This window comes from Lepus europaeus, chromosome 19, assembly GCF_033115175.1.
Source record: "Lepus europaeus isolate LE1 chromosome 19, mLepTim1.pri, whole genome shotgun sequence".
NCBI classification, from domain to species: domain Eukaryota; kingdom Metazoa; phylum Chordata; class Mammalia; order Lagomorpha; family Leporidae; genus Lepus; species Lepus europaeus.
In genome coordinates, this window is record NC_084845.1 from 61,333,311 (window position 1) to 61,353,603 (window position 20,293).

The window sequence follows — 20,293 nt, forward strand, 5'->3', positions numbered from 1 at the left end:
GCCCTTTGAACCACTCACATTTTTCATGTTCTATGCATGTCTAAAAAAGCTCTATGACAATACCCAGAATATTAAGTGTAGGGTTACAAATAAATTTTAGCAAGTAGATGAATTTGCAAATGTAGAAACTGTGAACATGAAAATCAACTGCATTTTTACGAAGTTAGTTCTTCAGGTACATAAACACATGATCTTTTCATTCAGAAGGAAACGTAAGGACCAGTTAGTTCAACTTGCAACTTAATGCAGGAGTTTTTTTTTTAAATTTATGTTAAAAATTTATTTAAAAAATTCTATTTGAAAGACAGAGTTCCAGTGAAAGAACGAGAAACTGGGAGAGAGAGAGGAACAGATCTTCATCCCCAGGTTCACTTTCCAAATGGTTGCAATGGCCAGGGCTGGGTCAGGTCAAAGCCAGGAGCCTGGCACTCCATCCAGGTCTCCCATATGGGTTGCAGGGGCCCAAGAATTTGGGGCTTCTTCTGATGATTTCCCAGGTGCATTAGAAGGGAACTGGATCAGAAGTGGAGCAGCAGGGACTTGAACTGGCACTCATCTGGGATGCCGGTGTCACAGATGGGGCTTCACCTGTTGGGCTGCTGTACCATAATGCCAGACCCCAACACAGGGATTCTTTATATAGTTAGCTTTCACCTTCCACTCAGTGATCCACAATCATGGAATCCCTCCCTCTTGGGGTAGGTTCAGTTTCTTTTTTTATTTTTTTATTTGACAGGTAGAGTTATAGACAGTGAGAGAGAGACAGAGAGAAAGGTCTTCCTTTTTCCGTTGGTTCACCCCCCAAATGGCTGCTATGGCCGGCACTGTGCCAATCCGAAGCCAGGAGCCAGGTTCTTCCTCCCGGTCTCCCATGAGGGTGCAGGGACCCAAGCACTTGGGCCATCCTCCACTGCCTTCCTGGGCCACAGCAGAGAGCTGGCCTGGAAGAGGAGCAACCGGGACTAGAACCCAGAGGATTAGCCAAGTGAGCCACGGAGCCGGCTCGGTTCAGTTTCTGATCTATGAATCTATGACCTCAGACCACTGTATACCTTTTCTGCAGTACACACGTGGCAGTTTATTCAAGTACATTTCTTTCTGTAATGATCTGATTAGAGTTCATCTTTCTATTAGACTGCAGTCTCTAGGAGGACAAAGGAATTGGGTCTCCTTTTGTATATTTGTGTCTTCAACAACTGCTGGCATATTATAGGCCTTCATTAATTATTGATAAAAGTAAACGGATGAATGAATGAACAGGGAGATTATTACCCAATAGGACACTATTTTCCATTTTCCAATCATCTCCCTATTACCAAGCGCAGGTAAGACCTAAAGCCCTGGATCAAAATGTAATTTTCTGTTTACATATGAACGAGTAAAACCTAAGAGACTCAATTGTTTCAAGACCCATGCATGTCAGACCAGTATACACTCCGGGAAAGAATGATGCTGTAGAGAAATCAACTTGGAATGTGATAACTACCTAGGAATAAATTAATTGTTTGGTGAGATACAGATTAGCTGGCTTATAGCATTCAACCTGCATCTTCTTACCCTGAATGTTATTTATGTTTTTGATATTTCATTAGCAAAAAACAATGTTTTAACTTGATTTGGAGTTAAAAGAACTGACTCAAACTGGTAAATGTGTGTTAGGCTACAGACTCTCCATTATGTACCACTAAGGAGAAATTGTTAGCAATGCATTTATTATGTTTCTTTCTTAACACATTCTTTACCTGCTATGTATAGATCGGGCACCTGTTGTTAGGAACTGTGCCGTGTGCCAAGCTCTGTGTGTGTCTTACAAAACTGAGGTAATTCCATATAATAGCCATTTATGATATTAACTTCTTTATGTCCAGACTTTGAAATTTAAGCAGTCTTTGATTTCTGGTAAGAGAATACATGTTCATTTATTTTTCTTATAATTGTTTGACCTGCCAATGTCTCATGGAAGGAAATATTATGTAACTTGGAGACAAACTAATAAACGATATTTGTTTTGTTCCAGTAGCTGTGCAGTGAAAATCTGACTTACCATAGATTATGAATCATGCTAACTGATTAATGCTACAAACCCCCTGGTTTTGAATGAGTGTTGGAACAGGAGGGAATAGAGGTTAGAAATTGCCTTTATTGCTAATCCTCCGCCTAGCGGCGCAGGCACACCGGGTTCTAGTCCCGGTCAGGGCGCTGGATTCTGTCCTGGTTGCCTCACAGCTCTCTGCTGTGGCCCGGGAGTGCAGTGAAGGATGGCCCAAGTGCTTGGGCCCTGCACCTGCATGGGAGACCAGGAGAAGCACCTGGCTCCTGCCTTCGGATCAGCACGGTGCGCCGGCGGCAGCGTGCTGGCTGCGGCGGCCATTGGAGGGTGAACCAACAGCAAAGGAAGACCTTTCTCTCTGTCTCTTTCTCACTGTCCACTCTGCCTGTCAGAAATAAAAAAAAAAAGGAATTGCCTTTATTGCACTTTTGCCTTTTAATACCACTAAGAGTTTGGAATTTTCCGACACTGTTTTCTGGTCTTCGTGGCTAACATTTCCCTGCTGATATTTGAAAGGCATGATGCATTCTTTTTTGTCTCCATATACATTTCTGTGAACAATTTGTCCAAGAAAAGAACTTAAATTTTACTGTGCTTTTCTGAAGTTTGGGATGTTAAGACCTATGACTTTCTTTTTTTTTGACAGGCAGAGTGGACAGTGAGAGAGACAGAGAGAAAGGTCTTCCTTTTTCCATTGGTTCACCCCATAATGGCCACTGTGGCCGGTGCACCGTGCTGACCTGAAGCCAGGAGCCAGGTGCTTCTCCTGGTCTCCCATGTGGGTGCAGGGCCCAAGGACTTGGGCAATCCTCCACTGTACTCCCCTGGCCACAGCAGAGAGCTGGACTGGAAGAGGAGCAACCGGGACTGAATCTGGCGCCCCAACTGGGATTCAAACCCAGGGTGCTGGCGCCACAGGTGAAGGATTAGCCTATTGAGCCGTGGCGCTGGCCAAGACCTATGACTTTCTGAAATCCTTACACATAGAATTTAATCTCTACCATTTTTATAATTATTTTGTCTTAGTCTAACACAACTGGAAACTCTTTCCAAATATTTGGTGAGAGTCATGCCCACCTTCTATTCTGCTGAAAACATTGTTGTATGGGCTTATTTTTTTTTTCCATTTTTCTTTTTTTTTTAACTTTTATTTAATGAATATAAATTTCCAAAGTACAGCTTATGGGTTACAATGGCTTCCCCCCTCCCATAACTTCCCTCCTACCCGCAACCCTCCCCCCTCCTGCTCCCTTTCCCCTTCCATTCACATAAAGATTCATTTTCAATTCTCTTTATATACAGAAGATCAGTTTAGTACATATTAGGTAAAGATTTCAACAGTTTGCCCATATAGCAACACAAAGTGAAAAAACTACCATTGGAGTACTAATTATAGCATTAAATAACAATGTACAGCACATTAAAGACAGAGATACTACATAATAGTTTTTTTTAAAAAAATTAATTAATTTTCTATGCCATTTCCAATTTAACACCAGGTTGTTTTTTTCATTTCCAATTCTCTTTATATACAGAAGATCAATTCAGTATATAATTAGTGAAGACCTCATCAGTTTGTACCCACACAGAAACACAAAGTATAAAAATACTGTTTCAGTACTAGTTATAGCATCACTTCACATTAGACAACACATTAAGGACAGATCCCACATGGGGTGTAAGTACACAGTGACTCCTGTTGCTGACTTAACAATTTGATACTCCTGTTCATGGCGTCAGTAATCTCCCTAGGCTCTAGTCATGAGTTGCCAGGGCTATGGAAGCCTTTAGAGTTCGCTGACTTTAATCTTATTCCAATAGGGTCATAGTCAAAGTGGAAGTTCTCTCCTCCCTTTGGAGAAAGGTACCTCCTTCTTTGATGGCCCCATTCTTTCCACTGGGATCTCACTCACAGAGATCTTTCATTTAGGTCTTTTTTTTTTTTTTCCATGATATCTTGGCTTTCCATGCCTACTATACTCTCATGGGCTCTTCAGCCAGATCCGAATGCCTTGAGGGTTGATTCTGAGGCCAGAGTGTTGCTTAGGACATCTGCCATTCTACGAGTCTGCTGTGTATCCCGCTTCCCATGTTGGATCTTTCTCTCCCTTTTTGATTCTATCAGTTAGTATTAGCAGACACTTGTCTTGTTTGTGTGATCTGTATGGGCTTATTTTAAAAGCTCTACTATTTAAGTAATCAGAGTTCTAGAAAGTGAGGATGAAAAGAGGAGGAGGAATTACCAAATCAATAATATCATGTCTTTGTTAAGAACACAAGTACTTAAGTTTTCAAATTGTGTCTGTGCAGCATGTTCCCAATGAAATGAATAGAAAAGATACTTCTGTAAGCAATTCATTGATTAAACAGGGGAGAGGAATTAGAGCAATATCAGAAATCTCAGTCATAAAGCATGATCCTGGAAAATAACTGAGTAGTGACATTTTGATTCGAAGGATTGTTTCATAACCTTGAAGTCTCTAATAAACAGGTTGTCTTACAGAATAAAGATGATATCAAGACATGTAATTTCTTAGAAAGCAGATGTATCATGTATTTATTCTCAAGAATTTCTTTGAGACTGATCTAACAAAAATAAAATGATAAACACATGGTACACTTGATATGTGAAACAGCTTGCCTTTTACTATGTATTTGCTTAATAAATATATTTATATTTTGTGTAAATAAATATTTAATATTTATTGTACAAATTATATATTTACATTGTATAGTATTTTTAAATAAATATTTCTTTGAAAGACAGCGTTAGAGAGAGGGAGAGGGAAAAAGGGGGCGAGAGAGAGAGAGAGAGAAAGAAAGCGATCTAACATCTACTAGCTCTCTCCCCAAATGACTGCCTGGAATTCCATCTGGGTCTCCCATGTGGGTGCAGTGGACCCAGCACTTGTGACATCCTCCGCTGCATTCCCAGGTGTATTAACAGGAAGCTGCATTGGAAGTGGAGTAGCTCATAGAATGGCAGATGTCCTAAACAGCACTCTGGCCTCAGAATCAGCCCTTAAGGCATTTGGATCTGGCTCAAGAGCCCATGAGAGTATTTCAGGCATGGAAAGCCAAGACACTGTGGGGGAAAAAAAAAACTAAATGAAAGATCTCTGTGAGTGAGAGCCCAGCTATCAAAGAAGGAGGTACCTTTCTCTGAAGGGAGGAGAGAACTTCCACTTTGACTATGACCTTGTCTAAATAAGATCAGAGTTGGCAAAATCAAAAGGCTTCCATTGCCTTGGCAACTCATGACAAGAGCCTAGGGTGATTACTGATGCCATAAACAAGAGTGTCAATTGTTAAATCAACAACAGGAGTCACTGTGCACTTACTCCCCATGTAGGATCTCTGTCCTTAATGTGTTGTACTATGTGAATCAATGGTATAACTAGTACTCAAACAGTACTTTACACTTTGTGTTTCTGTGTAGGTGCAAACTGTTGAAATCTTTACTTAATATATACTAAATTGATCTTCTGTATATAAAGATAATTGAAAATAAATCTTGATGTGAATGGGATGGGAGAGGGAGCGGGAGTGGGAAGGTTGTGGGTGAGAGGGAGGTTATGGGGGGAAAAAGCTGCTATAACCCAAAAGTTGTACTTTGGAAATTTATATTTATTAAATAAAAGTTAAAAAAAAAGGAAGTGGAGTAGCTGAGCTATCAACCAGCACCCACGTGGAATCCCAGCATTGCAGGTGGTGGCTTAACCTGCTGCGCCACAACACTGACATTGTCTAATATTTTTATATATCAATAGTATATATCATACATATAATTTATGTATTTTTATTCTTACATGCTAATTTTTAATATTAATGCATATTTTAAAAATTATTCAAGTGAGAATGAGGGTAGGCATTTGTGCAGCAGTTGCCACTTGGGACACTCACATCTCGTATTAAAGGTCCTGGTTTAAATTCTGGCTCCTCTGCTTTCAGTCCAGCTTTGTGCTAATACACATCTTGGTACCAGCAGATGATAGTTCAAGGACTTGGGTTCTTGCCACCGATGTGGGAGACCCGGATGAAATTTCTAGCTCCTGGTTTAGGCCTGGCCCAGCCCTAACTGTTGTGGGTATTTGAGGAGTGAGCCAGTGAATGGGTGATCTCTTTCTGTCTGTCTCTGTTTCTCCACCTTTACAATAGAATGAAAAAAAAAGAATTATTTTTATATTGTGTTAATGTGATTAGAAAGAATTTATCACATGTGACTTTAAAATTTTTTTTTGTGCAAAGATTTATTTATTTATTTGAAAGGCAGAATTCCATCTGCTGGTTCATATCCCAGATGGCTGCAATGGAAGAAGCCAGGAGCTTCTTCCAGGTCTCCTATGTGGGTACAGCAGCCCAAGCACTTAGGGGTATCTTCTGCTCCTTTCTCAGGTACATTAGCAGGGATCTGGATTAGAAGTAGAGTACCTGGGGCATGAATTGGCACCCACTTGAGGTGCTGGCATCACAGGTAGCAACCTAACCTGCTGTGCCACAATGTGGACCCCATAACTTTTAAAATTTGAGATACAGAAAGATGCCTATATATAGAGATTTCCCATCCACTGGTTCATTTCCCAAATGCTTGCAATAGTCAGGGCTGGAGTGGGCTAAGCCAGGGGCTGGGAACTCAATCCAGGTCTCTCACATAAATGGCAGGAACACAATTTCTTGAGCCATTACTGTTGTCTTACAGGGTCTATGTTGTCAGGAAGCTGGAGTGAGGAGTTAGGGCTGAGTATTGAACCGGGGTATGCTGACATGGGATTTGGGCATCTTGTTTTTCAAGATTTTTTAAATTTATTTGAAAGGCAGAGTTACAGAGAGAGAGACAGGGAAAGAAAGACACACATACACACACACACAGGTCTTCCATCTATTGGTTCACTCCCCAAATGGCCACAATACTTGGAGTTGGGCTGATCTGAAGCCAGGAAGCAGGAGCTTCTTCCTGTTCTCTCAAGTGGGTGCAGAGGCCCAAGCACTTGGGTTTTCCTCTACTGCATTCCCAGGCCATCAGTAGGGAGCTGGACTGGATGTGGAGCAGTGGAACTCAAAGTGGTGCCCATAGAGGATGCCAACACTGCAGGTGGCTGCTTAAGCTGCTATGACACAACACTGGCCCTGATGTCATAACAACTAGATCAAAAACCTGTCTCTAATATATATAATCTAATTCTTTATTTTAGTAAAAATTTTAAAAGATGACTCAAATAGGAATGTTGAGCTCCTCAGAGTAAACTGAAGACATACTGAGAAACAGAGAAATTTCATGATCTTGTTGAAATGAGAGTCCCAAAAGATGTGAATTGTTCCCCTCCCCAGTGATGGCCACCAAAACTGTGTCATCCATTAAGCGATGTGCAGCTCATTACCATGACCCGTGAGGCACTCTGTAGGAACTTCACACGCAAAAGGCCTGGATAAAGTGAAAATGAGACCAACCACTATGAAGAAGACAACAGAAATTTAGAAATAACACATTTCAATTGATGAAAATTCTTGTAAAAACTATCCCTGAAACAGAATAAAGCAAGACACTTCAAACTCACATATGAGGAATTTAAAAGAACACCTAAACCCAGATATTCAAAAACTAAGGTAAAAAATAGCTAAAAACGAAGAAATGTCTTTAGAGTTGGCTGAACTCAGGGAAGAAATTGCAGTAAAAGACGTAATGGTGTCAGAGGTGTGTAATAAATGGTAGTGGTCCCAAGGGAGGATAGGTTTGAATGAAAATTTAACAACAGGCATTAAAGAAAGTCAGAGGCTAGATAATTGAAATTAGATAAAGGAAGAAGTAAACTGGGTCAGAGAAATGAGTGGTTGAAATAAAAGACATTTCTTACATGTTTTCCGTTCACTATTACCTGTGGATCTATCACTTATCTGTTTTTATATTTTTTGAACCTCTTGAGAGTAGGTTGAATACTTCTGTATATATTCTTATGAATAATGCTATTAACTTACAAATAAATGTGAGCGTGAGTTATAAGACTGAGAGAATTCAACATCAAACATTCGGCTGCCTATTCTGTAGATCATATTCCAAGTACCTCAGCTGCTCCCGTCGTGTCCTTGTAAGCTATGCTTCTCTGGTTGAGGACCCAGTTTAGGATCATACACTGTCTCCGTGGTCTCTTTGATGAAGACCTGGCCTACCTGTGTCTTTCATGAAGTACTCGCATATATCTCGGCTTGTGTTTCTCTGATGTTTACTCGAGGTTGAGTTGAAGTTGTGCATTTTGAATTGGAATCCCACTTAGGGTCTGTGTCCTTCTCTAGCAATTGCTTCCAAAAGCACATTATGTCTCTTTTTGTTGATGCTTTGCCTCTTTTTGTGAAGTTAATTTTGATTACTTTGTTATCTACTTTCTCTATTACAAGCTTATTTTATTTTCTAATTAAAAGGTGTGGGGAGATCCTCTAGGACTTTTCTGGTTCTCATCAGAACCCTTTCTTAATCTACAGCTGAAAGCCATTCATGAATGATTCTGGTCTGAATTGATTGTTACTATGATGATTGTAAAATGATTATGTTCTGACTCCAGCCATTATTCTATTTTTTAAGATTTATTTTACTTGAAAGTCAAATTTACAGAGAGGCAGAGACAGAGGCAGAAGAGAGAGAGAGAGAGAGAGAGAGAGAGAGAGAGAGAGAGAGAGAGAGAGAGAGAGGTCTTCCATATGCTGGTTCACTCCCCAAATGGCTGCAATGTCAGGAGTTGGGCTGATCCAAAGCCAGGAGCCAGGAGTTTCTTGCAGGTCTCCCACATGGATGCAGAGGTATAAGCGCTTGGGCCATCTTCTACTGCTTTCCCAGGGCATAGCAGAGAGCTGGATCGGAAGAGGAGCAGCCAGGACTAGAACCAGCACCCATATGGGATGCTGGCACTGCAGGTATTTGTTTTTGTAACATTTTTGTGTGGAAGAATTTTTTCCTTCTTTTCCAACTAGTTTGTACCTATTTGCTCTTGAAATGGATTTACAGATTCTTATTTTAGTCCGGAGGCTACAGTTTGTTAATTTTTTTTGTTTGTTTATTGGATGCTCAAAATATTCAGGATTGGGTCAGTGGAAGATACTTCAGGTTACTTTCTGTGTTCTTTGGATGTATCTCCATAACTTTTTGAGTTCTTCCTACTTTTCTGGTGGTGATTTCCCTATCATTTCCCAAAGGAGTCCTGTTTCCTTCCAGAAGGGACTTGTATTTAGAGAGCAGTACCTTGGGTCTTGTCTATCGAGACGTCGTGGATCTGGACTCCTTTAGTAGAAACTGCTGGCAGCATCAGATTTCTTTTTTTTCCCAACTCCGGTCTAATCATTCATGATTCAAACTTGTCAGCCCTCATTCCTTATTTGTTTATAGGGAGAAACATGATTCACAGTATCTATATGCTTATGTTAATAATTTGTTTTACTCTACAATATACACAAAATAGTTAAGCTTGACTCTTTCAAAGAGTTTTCCGGTGTGGTTGTACTAATTAACACTTCCTCCAGGAATCTGTGATATTTCCAATTGCTCTGCACCCTCACCAGCACATCAGGAATGTTATTATTTTTTAAAAACACCATTCCAGTCAGGATACAGTGGTATATCATTGTAGTGTTTTTTTATGTTCTTGATGACTGATGAGGTTTAATTTCTGTTACTTTGTTTACTGTCATTGGGTTTTTTTGTTTGCTTGCTTTTTTAGTGAAATGCATCTGCATTTTCCCACTGTGTTGTCTATAGTTTTTTTTTTTTTTTTTTTTTTTTTTTACCGGCAGAGTGGACAGTGAGAGAGAGAGAGAGACAGAGAGAAAGGTCTTCCTTTACCGTTGGTTCACCCTCCAATGGCCAGTACGCTGTGGCTGGCGCACCGCGCTGATCCGAAGCCAGGAGCCAGGTGCTTCTCCTGGTCTCCCATGGGGTGCAGGGCCCAAGCACTTGGGCCATCCTCCACTGCACTCCCGGGCCACAGCAGAGAGCTGGCCTGGAAGAGGGGCAACTGGGACAGAATCCAGCACCCCGACCGGGACTAGAACCTGGTGTGCCAGCGCCGCAAGGCGGAGGATTAGCCTATTGAGCCGCGGCGCCGGCCTGTCTATAGTTTTATATTGGCTGTATACACACTTACATGTAAACATCCTACATGAATCATTTCTGGAATTTACATTTGGAAACATCTTAATTCCTTCTCCTGGCTTCCCTAAGCTTATTAATATTTTCTCCTATGTTGCATTGTAAATGTTTTGCTATTTTTCCTTAATTATTTGTATCTTCTACATCTCCAGGTAATCTTTGTGTATTTTGTGAGGAAGTACCCTGAATATTTTTCACACTGAAATTCATGACATAGCACCCTTTATTGAAAAGACCATTCTTTCTTGCACTCCCTTAAAGCATTACCTTTGCTAAAATCTGTGTCTCCATATTTAGGTGGCTCTGCCTATGTATTTGGAATACTTTTTATATCCTTGTGTTATGATGCCCTACTATCATAATTACTGTAGTTTCATAATTTTTAGTAACTACTACCGGGAATCCTTCAATTTTGTTTATCTTCAAATTGTCTTGAGCATTTGTGGACCTCTACATTTACATGTCTATTTTAATATTAGCTTTACAATTTCCACACGATTAAAATCCAGCTGGAGTTTTCATTTAGGTTGTAATGCAACTATCAGAGAGCTGGATCGGAAGAGGAGCAGCCAGGACTAGAACCGGTGCCCATATGGGATGCCTACACTTCTGGCTGAGGCTTTGACCAGGAAGAAACTCCTGGCTCCTGGCTTTGGATCGGCTTAGTTCTGGCCATTGTTGCCATTTGGGGAGTGAACCAGTGTATGGAAGACCTTCCTCTCTGTCTGTGACTCTACCTCTCAAATAAATAAAATCTTTAAAAAAAATATTCTCTTGATGGTGTCTTCAGTTTTCTGTGAAGTATTGAACCTATTTGGTTTGGTTAATTTCTGGAAATTCTTTATGCTTTTACAACTATCATTTAATTCTACTTTAATTTCTACTTCTGTCTTGTTGAGTAACTTTGCTGGATTTGCTTATTAATTGTAAGAGCTTTTCTGTGGAATATTTTTGGGTGGGTCACACGAGCAACTCTCTGATCTACTACTAACCAGACATATATGTACTTTTCCATTACTCACACTTTGGTAGTTCTTTGACTTACCTCAGTGCAAAGCATGGGACCTAAGTTACAACATTAAATAGTCAAGGTTGGGACCGGCGCTGTGGCATAGCAAGTAAACTGCCACCTGCAGTGCCAGCATCCCATATGGGTAGCGATTTGAATCCTGGCTGCTCCACTTTTGATCTAGCTCTCTGCTATGGCCTGGGAAAACAGTAGAAGATGGCCCAAGTCCTTGAGCCCCAGCACCCACGTGGGAGACCTGGAAGAAGCTCCTGGCTCCTGACTCTGGATCAGCACAGCTCTGGCTATTGAGGCCAGTTGGGGAGTGAACCAGTAGATGGAAGACCTCTCTCTTTCTCTCTGCTTCTCCTTCTCTGTGTAATTCTGACTTTCAAATATATAAATAATATTCAATAAAAGACTAAATAGTCAAGGTCCCACTTTTAGGAGGTAAGAGTTCAATATTTTGCCGTGAAGTATGGTGTTTGATGTAGATACCTAATGGATCTTCAAGCTCAAATTAATGTCATGTTCATCTATTTCTAGTTTGCTGAAAGTTTTTATAGTGAGTTTCAAGCGCTTTTCTGGCAACCATTGAGAAGACTTTGCTTTCTCTTCTTCTAGTGTGGTAAATTATGTTGTCTTGTTTTTCTAACGTGGTAACAACCTTGAATTCCTGGAATAACTTCAACTTGATTGCAATCTATCTTCTTTTAAAACTATATTTGTGGCATAGAGGGTAAAGCTGCCACCTGCAGTGCCGGCATCCCATATGGGTGCCAGTTCAAGTCCTGGCTGCTCTGCTTCTGATCTAGCTCTCTGCTGTGGCCTGGGAAAGCAGTAGAAGATGGCCCAAGTCCTTGGGCCCCTGCATTCACATGGGAGACCCAGAAGAAGCTCCTGGTTCCTGGCTCCTGGCTCCTGGCTTTGGGTTGGTGCAGCTCTAGTCATCGTGGCCATCTGGGGAGTGAACCAGCAGATGGAAGACCTCTCTCTCTCTCTGCCTCTGCCTCTCTGTAACTGTGCCTTTCAAATAAATAAATAAATAAATCTTTAGAAAAATATGGGGCTGGCGCTGTGGCGCAGCGGGTTAAAGCCCTGGCCTGAAGCGCCAGAATCCCATATGGGCGCCGGTTCTAGTCCCGGCTGCTCCTCTTTCGATCTAGCTCTCTGCTATGGCTTGGGAAAGTAGAAGATGGCCCAAGTCCTTGGTCCCCTGCACCCACGTGGGAGACTTGGAAGAAGCTCCTGGCTCCTGGCTTCAGATCGGCTCAACTCCGGCTGTTGCGGCCATCTGGGGAGTGAACCATCTGATGGAAGACCTCTCTCTCTGTCTCTAGCTTTCTCTGTAACTCTTTCAAATAAATAAAAATAAATCTTTTAAAAAATAAAGATATATATTTGTACATGTGCTTGCCATCAGTTCTGCAATTATGTTCATGGTGAATTAATTCAAAATGTACTTTTCTTGCAATTGCATTTTCAGGTTTTAATAGGAAAGTAAGTTTGTCCTCATTTGCGAAATCGGGACATGGACAGTTTTAAAATGTATTTGTCCTGTGTGTCTCATGTGGGAAAAATGGCTCTGAATATCGAATTCGTTTTTCTGGTCTTTATGTCTCTCCAACACTTTGGATCCTTGGGTCCTAGCTGCCTTGGTATTTTCTTGATATCTTCCACAGGATGTTTTCAGTTTTACTCAGCTTTTCAGGATTTTCTTGGTGAGAGGTTCATTTCCATCATGGTTGGAAATGGAACTCTCTCCTTCATTTTTAACCCCATCTTTCCAGGTTTTGTTATTTTTTTTTTTCTAGAAAGGGCAGGTGGATCAGCATTTCTCAGTTGTGTGTTACAAGTATTCATTAGAGACTTTTAGATTGCTGTCTGTGTTCACGTTCTCATGCCTGAATGGTTTAGGAATGAAGAAGAATATTCACTGAGACAAATGCTCTGTCAGTTTGACAATGCTCTTTTCAAACCGGCTGCCTCTCAAGCAAGTTCTGCACGGTTCATTACCCATTTGCTGCCCTAACCTCATCTTTTAAGATTTGCTTTAGATGATGCTCATCTGCAGAGGTTTCCGCTTCTTGGCACATGCAAGGTTTAGTTGTTTTAGAAGTTTCAGGAAAGTTAAGAAACACGTTCTCCTTGGTTTCATTAATAACGAATGCTTATTTTAATTGTGTGAGAATCTCTTACGCTCTGGAGGAGTTTCCGTGAGTCAAATCTGGGTAAGTGTTAAATCATGCAGGAAGGCATGAGCACATAATTCTGAAAGGTTAACTCAAAATTTTAACACAACAATGTTTTCACAGGGACAAATGTGTTTTAGCAGCATTAAGTGCTAAATCTGCCTGGTGAAACAGAATAAATCTTTAGCAAAGTTACTATTCAAGTTCTGAAAAACAAATGACTCAGTGTATTATTATCTATCTGTTATCTGTGTGCTGTCAGGTTCAAAACAAGCTTTCAGTCTTTTATGTCAGTAATTTCTAAGATTCGGTGATGGCAATGGTGGTGGTAATCTGAATTCATACATATGGAGTCTTCCTTACCTAAAATGGAAGGAAATCATAGCTTATGAATGAACAGATTATTAGATAATACTTTTCATGGGCAAAACTTATAATTTCTGTCCATGTAAGAGTTTGTTGGACTAGCAAGAAACCTCAATTCAAATGTATTTGCTTTCCATATGAGAAGCTGGAGTTTTATGGATGGAAGTCTTGTTGAAGGTAAGAATGAATCGGTTTTGGAACGAGGGCTCAGGTGTCTCTCAGTATCATGATGCCTCCTCCAGAGACCAACACTAGAAATATTCAGAACAGACATGGGTTTGGAGCCTGACTCTGGTAATTGCGAGACACATGATTTGCATCATGCAGATAACATCAGCAAAGATAGCATGTTTTAAGGACTGATGGAGCATGGTGTGTCAAAGTGTTGCATATGCTCAGTGCACAGCAGAAGGTCAATGTGTCGTCTTACTTCTTGTCTCAGTAGAAGCAGCATTTCCTGCTTGTGTCAGGTACCATTCCCTTCGCTGCTGTTCTCCATCCGTTTCTCATCCTCCTTTACCATCTCCAAAAGCCTTCTGCCTTGCCCCACTGTTGCGAGGTCCTGTTTCCTGTTTCCAGCCTCTTTACAGGCTCATTGTGTAGTGTGTATGTGGTCCACCCCAACGAAAGCAAAACTTCCCTCATCTACACCAGGAGTCCTCTCCTTCTTCTTCCTCTTCCCCATCAGACTTCTTTGGAGGATGGTCTTAATTGCTGTCTTCATTTTTACCTCCTATTTTCTTGATCACATACCAGACAATTTGGACCTGAATTATTCTTATGAAACCTGGGACTCACCACGGATGTCTTCCTCTCCCCTCCCTTAGTCCTGTAAGGTTCAGTTTGTTCCACATTCCCCCTCTTCCTAGAAACCATTTAAAATTCCATTCTCAAATATCTGTTTTATTCTTGTTTTTGGTCTTGCTGACCAATATTAACCATGGTGAATGGGATGAATTTGGGGTTTTAAGTCAGCTGATCCCAGGCTATCACTTTTGTGGTGTGATGTGAATAACTTGCATACACATGCTGTGTCTCCATGTGTGGGCTTTATTTGAAAAATGGGAACTTTAAGAGCATTTGTTGTAGGGATCAATGGCAAAATCTCATAAAATGAGTGAGTGTTGTGATGCGGTGGGTAAGGGCGGAGGCCATTTGCCATGCCCGCATGCCCTATCAGAGTTCTGTCTCATGTCCCGGCTGCTCTGCTTCTGATCCAGCTCCCTGATGGTGTGCAGGGGGGTTGGGGCGAGTAAGGTGATGACCTGAGTACTTGGATTCCTGCCGCTCATGTGGGAGACCCAGATGGTACTCCTGACTCCTGGCTTTGGCCTGGCCCAGCCCTGTCTGTTGTGACCATTTGGGGAGTGAGCAAGGGGATGGAAGTTTTCTGCTTCTTTCTCTGTCTCTGTCACTCTGCCAAGAAATAAATAAATAAATAAATAACTATGTGCAAAAACTTCTGTAAATCACTTATGCTTTCCAGGCACAAAGCAGGTACTTAACTTTTTTTTTTTTTTTTTTTTTTTGTTGCTTCTCTTTTTGTTTATTCCTTTTATTCCAGGTCATTCTCTTCACTGACACTGGCATGTTTCTGAAATATTTCTCTACACTTTAAAATCCTCATTAGTTTTCAAAGGAAACTCAAGCACATTTGTCTGACATAAAAGCACTTTCTGAACAGGATCCTGTCACTCTCTGTAGTTTGACTTCTCTTCTGTGTCCTTTATTTTCACCATATGTCCAGCCTTTTCGACAGCTGTGGTTCCTCAAATTAAGCCCCTCTCCTCTTGTATGTGTGACTCTGTTGTCCTGAAATCTCTCTATCTCTTTTAAAGATTTATTTTATTTATTTGAAAGGCAGAATTATGGAGAGAGAGAGAGAGAGAGAGAGAGAGAGAGAGAGAGAGAGGCAGAGACAGAGGGTGTGAGATCTTCCATCTGCTGATTCACTCCCCAGATGGCTGCAATGGCCAGGGCTGGACCAGGCCGAAGCCAGGAGACAGGAGCCAGGAGCTTCTTCCGAGTCTCCTAGGTAAGTGTAGTGGCCTGAGTACCTGGGCTATCCTCTGCTCTTTCTCAGACACATTAGCAGGGAGCTGGCTTGGCAGTGGAGCAGCCAGGACTTGAACTGGCATCCACATGGGATGCCAGTGTCGCAAGAGGTGGTTTTACCCAGTGCACCACAATGCCAGCCCTCCCCAAGAATCTCTTCCCTTGCCGGTCTCTTCTCTGCTCAGTGGCTTCCCCACATTTCAAGAGTAAGTTTAAATATCACCGTGAGAAGTGCTTGATATTGAACATGGACAGAGAAATTTCAGTGTTCTTAATGTTCTTGAGAAGATGTACATAATACTATACAACAAATAGTGAAAATGTAATTTAAGAAAAGTTCTCTGAAATAAAAGGATGTAGGGCTTACAAATTGCAAGGACTCATGGGAGATACTGGCAGATGGACTAGACTGCTTAACACTGAGATGGAGTCTAGTAAAATGATTAGAATTGAATGACAGAGGCTGGCACTGTAGCATAGTGGGTAAAGCAGTGCAGTGCTGGCATCCCATATAGGTGCCGGTTCTAGTCCCAGCTGCTCCACTTCTGATCCAGCGCTCTGCCATGGCCTGGGAAAGCAGTGGAAGATGGCCCTGGTTCTTAGGCCCCTGCACCCACGTGGGAGACCTAGAGGAAGCTCCTGGCTCCTGGCTTGGGATTGGCGCTACTCTGGCCATTGCAGCTAATTGGGGAGTAAACCAGTGGATGGAAGACCTCTCTCTCTCTTTCTCTGCCTCTCCTTCTCTCTCTGTGTAACTCTGACTTTCAAATAAATAAGTAAAAGAATTTAATGACAAAAAAAATCCTTTCAGCATTCAGACAATAGCACAAAGTTGTGTATTAAGGAAAGCAAATGAGTTGGTATTAGAAACTTTAGAAAAATTATTTATTTATTTGAAAGAGAGAGCAAGCACAACAGGGAAATACATTACCCATCATGGGTTCACTTCCTAAATGTCTGCAATAATGGGAGTTAGGCCGGACTGAAATCCAGATCTGGGAACTCAAACCAGGTCTCTCACACTGGCGGTGGGAGTGAACACCTTAGCCATCAGCTGCTGCCTCTCAGAATTCACAAGAACAGGAAGCTATACCAGAAATAGAGCCAGAGCTTGAACCCCAGCACTCCAATCTGAGATGTGGGTATGCCAAGAAACGTCTTGACTGCTGTGCCAAATACACACCCCAGAATTTTTGATATTAAGATCTTATGAGTTAACAGAGCAACATAATTAAGATGCTCGAGGCAAAAATTTACGAAGTGTATCATATTTAGCCAAAGTGACATTCAAATATAAAACCTATAGTCAAACTTCTGAGGATTCTGGGAACATTTTCCCCACAAGCACATCAATGAGAATCTACTGGAGAATCTCTTCAAAGATATAGAGCTACAACCATTTCCCAATGAGAGAAGAGAGATCAAGATCAAGGGAAACACGGATTAAGAAACACCTATGAGATGTGCCAATTAATGCAATGTATGGATCTGATTTGGATTTTTGTTGACAAAGCAAATATAAAACTTATGAACTATTGGAGGAATTTGAATATTGATGATTTGATTGTATATGATTGTTGAAACATGTTTTGATAATGAAAAGTGGCTCTTTTCAAATAACAATGTTAGGTTTTAAAAATGTTTGCCTATTGAACTATTTAAGATCCATTCATGTGATGCCTCTGGATTGGCTTCTGAATGTTTTAGTGGAAGGGGCAGGTTGGTGAAGGATAAATGAAGCAAGTTTGCAAAACTGGTGTTTATATGGAAATTCATTCATTTGTTCCAACTATAATTTCTGCTTTTTTGATTCAATTATGACTTTCCACAGGAGAAAATTAGCCACAGATGGGTCTTGTAAAGGTAGGAACACTTCACAGTGGCTGGTAGTGACAGATGGTCATCTGATCGTTAGAGCGGATTATGAAAGCACAGAATGACAGAAACCTACCAGCAGAGTTATTAGACTTAGACCATTTAGCAGAAGAGCCAGCACACAACAGTCGTCCCTAAGGACATCATTGTGTTATCTACGGGTCTAATAACTGATCTCACAAACAAAGAGGCTGAATAATCTCGCAAATGCCACACTATATTTTGCACAGTCTGTTTCAGGAAGCAGAGGCACAGTGAATATATTTTTTAAAATGTCCATTGACATCGTGTATTGTTGGAGATGTGTCAGCATACAGCGTGCCCTGATGGAGAATCTCCGTCGCAGTCTGGCGTTGTCTGCCACGATGTGGGAACCACGGCGATGTCTTGCGAAGCTCTCCATCAGAAGAGCCTGCTGCCAAGTGTGTAGCAGGTGCCACAACCTGGGCTCCTCATGCTATGCCTGCTGAGGCCAGGGCTCTCCTGGTTGCTTTCAGTTAGTGACGGGGCATGGTGGATTGCTACCAGTATCGGCTAAGGCAAGATTCCTCCTTTAACCTGCAGCTTTAGGTCCCACCCAGTCCTTCCTTCCCTCCTTTCTCTCACAGCTGTCATCCTTAGTCTGAGGCTCTGCCTCCCTTCTCTGCTCTCTCTCTCTCTCTTTCTTGATCTGTCATGGGCATTTTTCCCAATAAATGTTCTGTGTGCCTGATCCTGAGTTGGCTTCTGCTTCTGGGGAGAACTGACTGTCAGAGTTGTACACTGGAAAGATGGGTGGAGAATATACCTGCACCCTGTTGGCTGGCACTAGGTCTTTCGTTTCCATTTCAAGAAAGCAGGGACACAATTAAATCAGCGAATAATGAATTAACTTGCCGAGATCTTGAGGTCTGATTCTTGATAAGACAGCTGTGGGATTCTGCACCATGGCTTTGGATTTATACCCACAGCTAACTCTCAGGGTACAGCTACTAGTGTTTTCCATTTGCTATTTCCTGACTGAAGCTCCAAGGATCATCTTCAATGATACAATTCTCTAACTTCTGTAAGTTTCATGTCTTTAATCACCACAGAAGACAGACAATCAAAAGGCCCATCAGCATGTCACTATTGCAGGTAGCTATTTCAAAAAAGAAGGTTTGTGCTTGCTTTCCACTTACTTTGGCAATATCCTTTTGACTGTTGCTCATAGCCATCCAGTTTATCTCACCTCTGGGGGGAGTGGGGGCAGGGAGAGTAGTTTGGGCAGGTGCCGATGCCTGCAGGTAGCAACCTGAGCTGAGGTCAGAAAGCTTTCCGGAGAGTGAGCTCATCCCACAGGCCTTATCTTTACCCCTGGCAGCAGTGCTGGCTGATAGATACTGGGGGAGGTGATTGCTTTAACCAGTGCTGGTTTATTTCTAGTGCTTAAAACCTCACCTGCAGGAGAAGCCAGAGGCTGGCACTGAGTCAGACACACTCAGGTCCTCTGGCCGAACACGTTCCCTTTCTCCAGGAGTCACAGCCTTCCCCACGGCCATTGTCATGTACACAAAGCCCTTTCTGAACTTCACCCCATCTCCAGCCTCCTCTGTGGGTCTCAGCGCTGCACGCTCCTCTCTTCGCATTTACATCTGTGTCTTCAGGATGTGGATGGATCCGTGTCTCCTTTGACCTTTCTAGTATGTTTGTTTCTGGAGAACAAACAAACCTAGACCAAATGGTTCTAAAGATACAGGAACAAGTACTGAGGTTTGTTCCTGTGAATTCTCTAGATTTGTATTTCCTAATATAATTTTTTATCTTAATATATAAATGTCCTTATTGATCTCATCAGGATGTTCAAATTTAACTTTATTTTTCCTTTCATCATCAGAACTAAGGCAGACCTTATTTACAATAATAGTGAAATATACTCTCAAATTCTCAATGTTTCTTTGGGGTAAGAATGGAATGTATTTTCTTTTTAATATTTTGGGGTTACACTGCAGTCATGCAGGCCAAGAGGACCATATAAACCTGGTCTGGAAGCCATCCACTTCAGTTGAAGGGTGAAAAAGAAGCACAAGGCGTCTGCACACCCAAACATCAGAAATTGTAGTTCCCAACATGCTTTGTTTGCCAACACATGGCACAGCGCATCATCATTTCTAGGATGGGATTAGAAACAAAAGAGATGGCTCAAGTGGGAGAGAGATCAATTTTTAGAACTGATAATGGAACAGGTAATAAAAGAGTTAGTATCGTTGGAGTTGAATTGAAAACACAAACCTGATCCCATGACTTTGAAAAGGTCAGCTTACCCCTGTTGTCACCTTCACTCCAAACACTATTCAAAGTGAAACCATCTCATGGGCATAGCGGGCATCAAAAGCCCTCATATGAGCGTTGCTCTGCAGCATTGAAAGAAATCAGGGCTGCTTCAGGAGTGGCTGGCTCTAAACCCTGGAGTAGAAAGAAACAGGATTAGCCCAGATCATTTTGTTGTCTGCATAACAATAGTAGAGTTTTAAAGATATTTACTGTGATGTTGAGAAAAGCTTCAGCCTTTGGAGTTATTCTAATAATGCAGTAGTGACAAGCTGAACGTGGAAACAAATGATCACAGCTAGTCAGAACGTGGTGTGTCCATCAAAAAT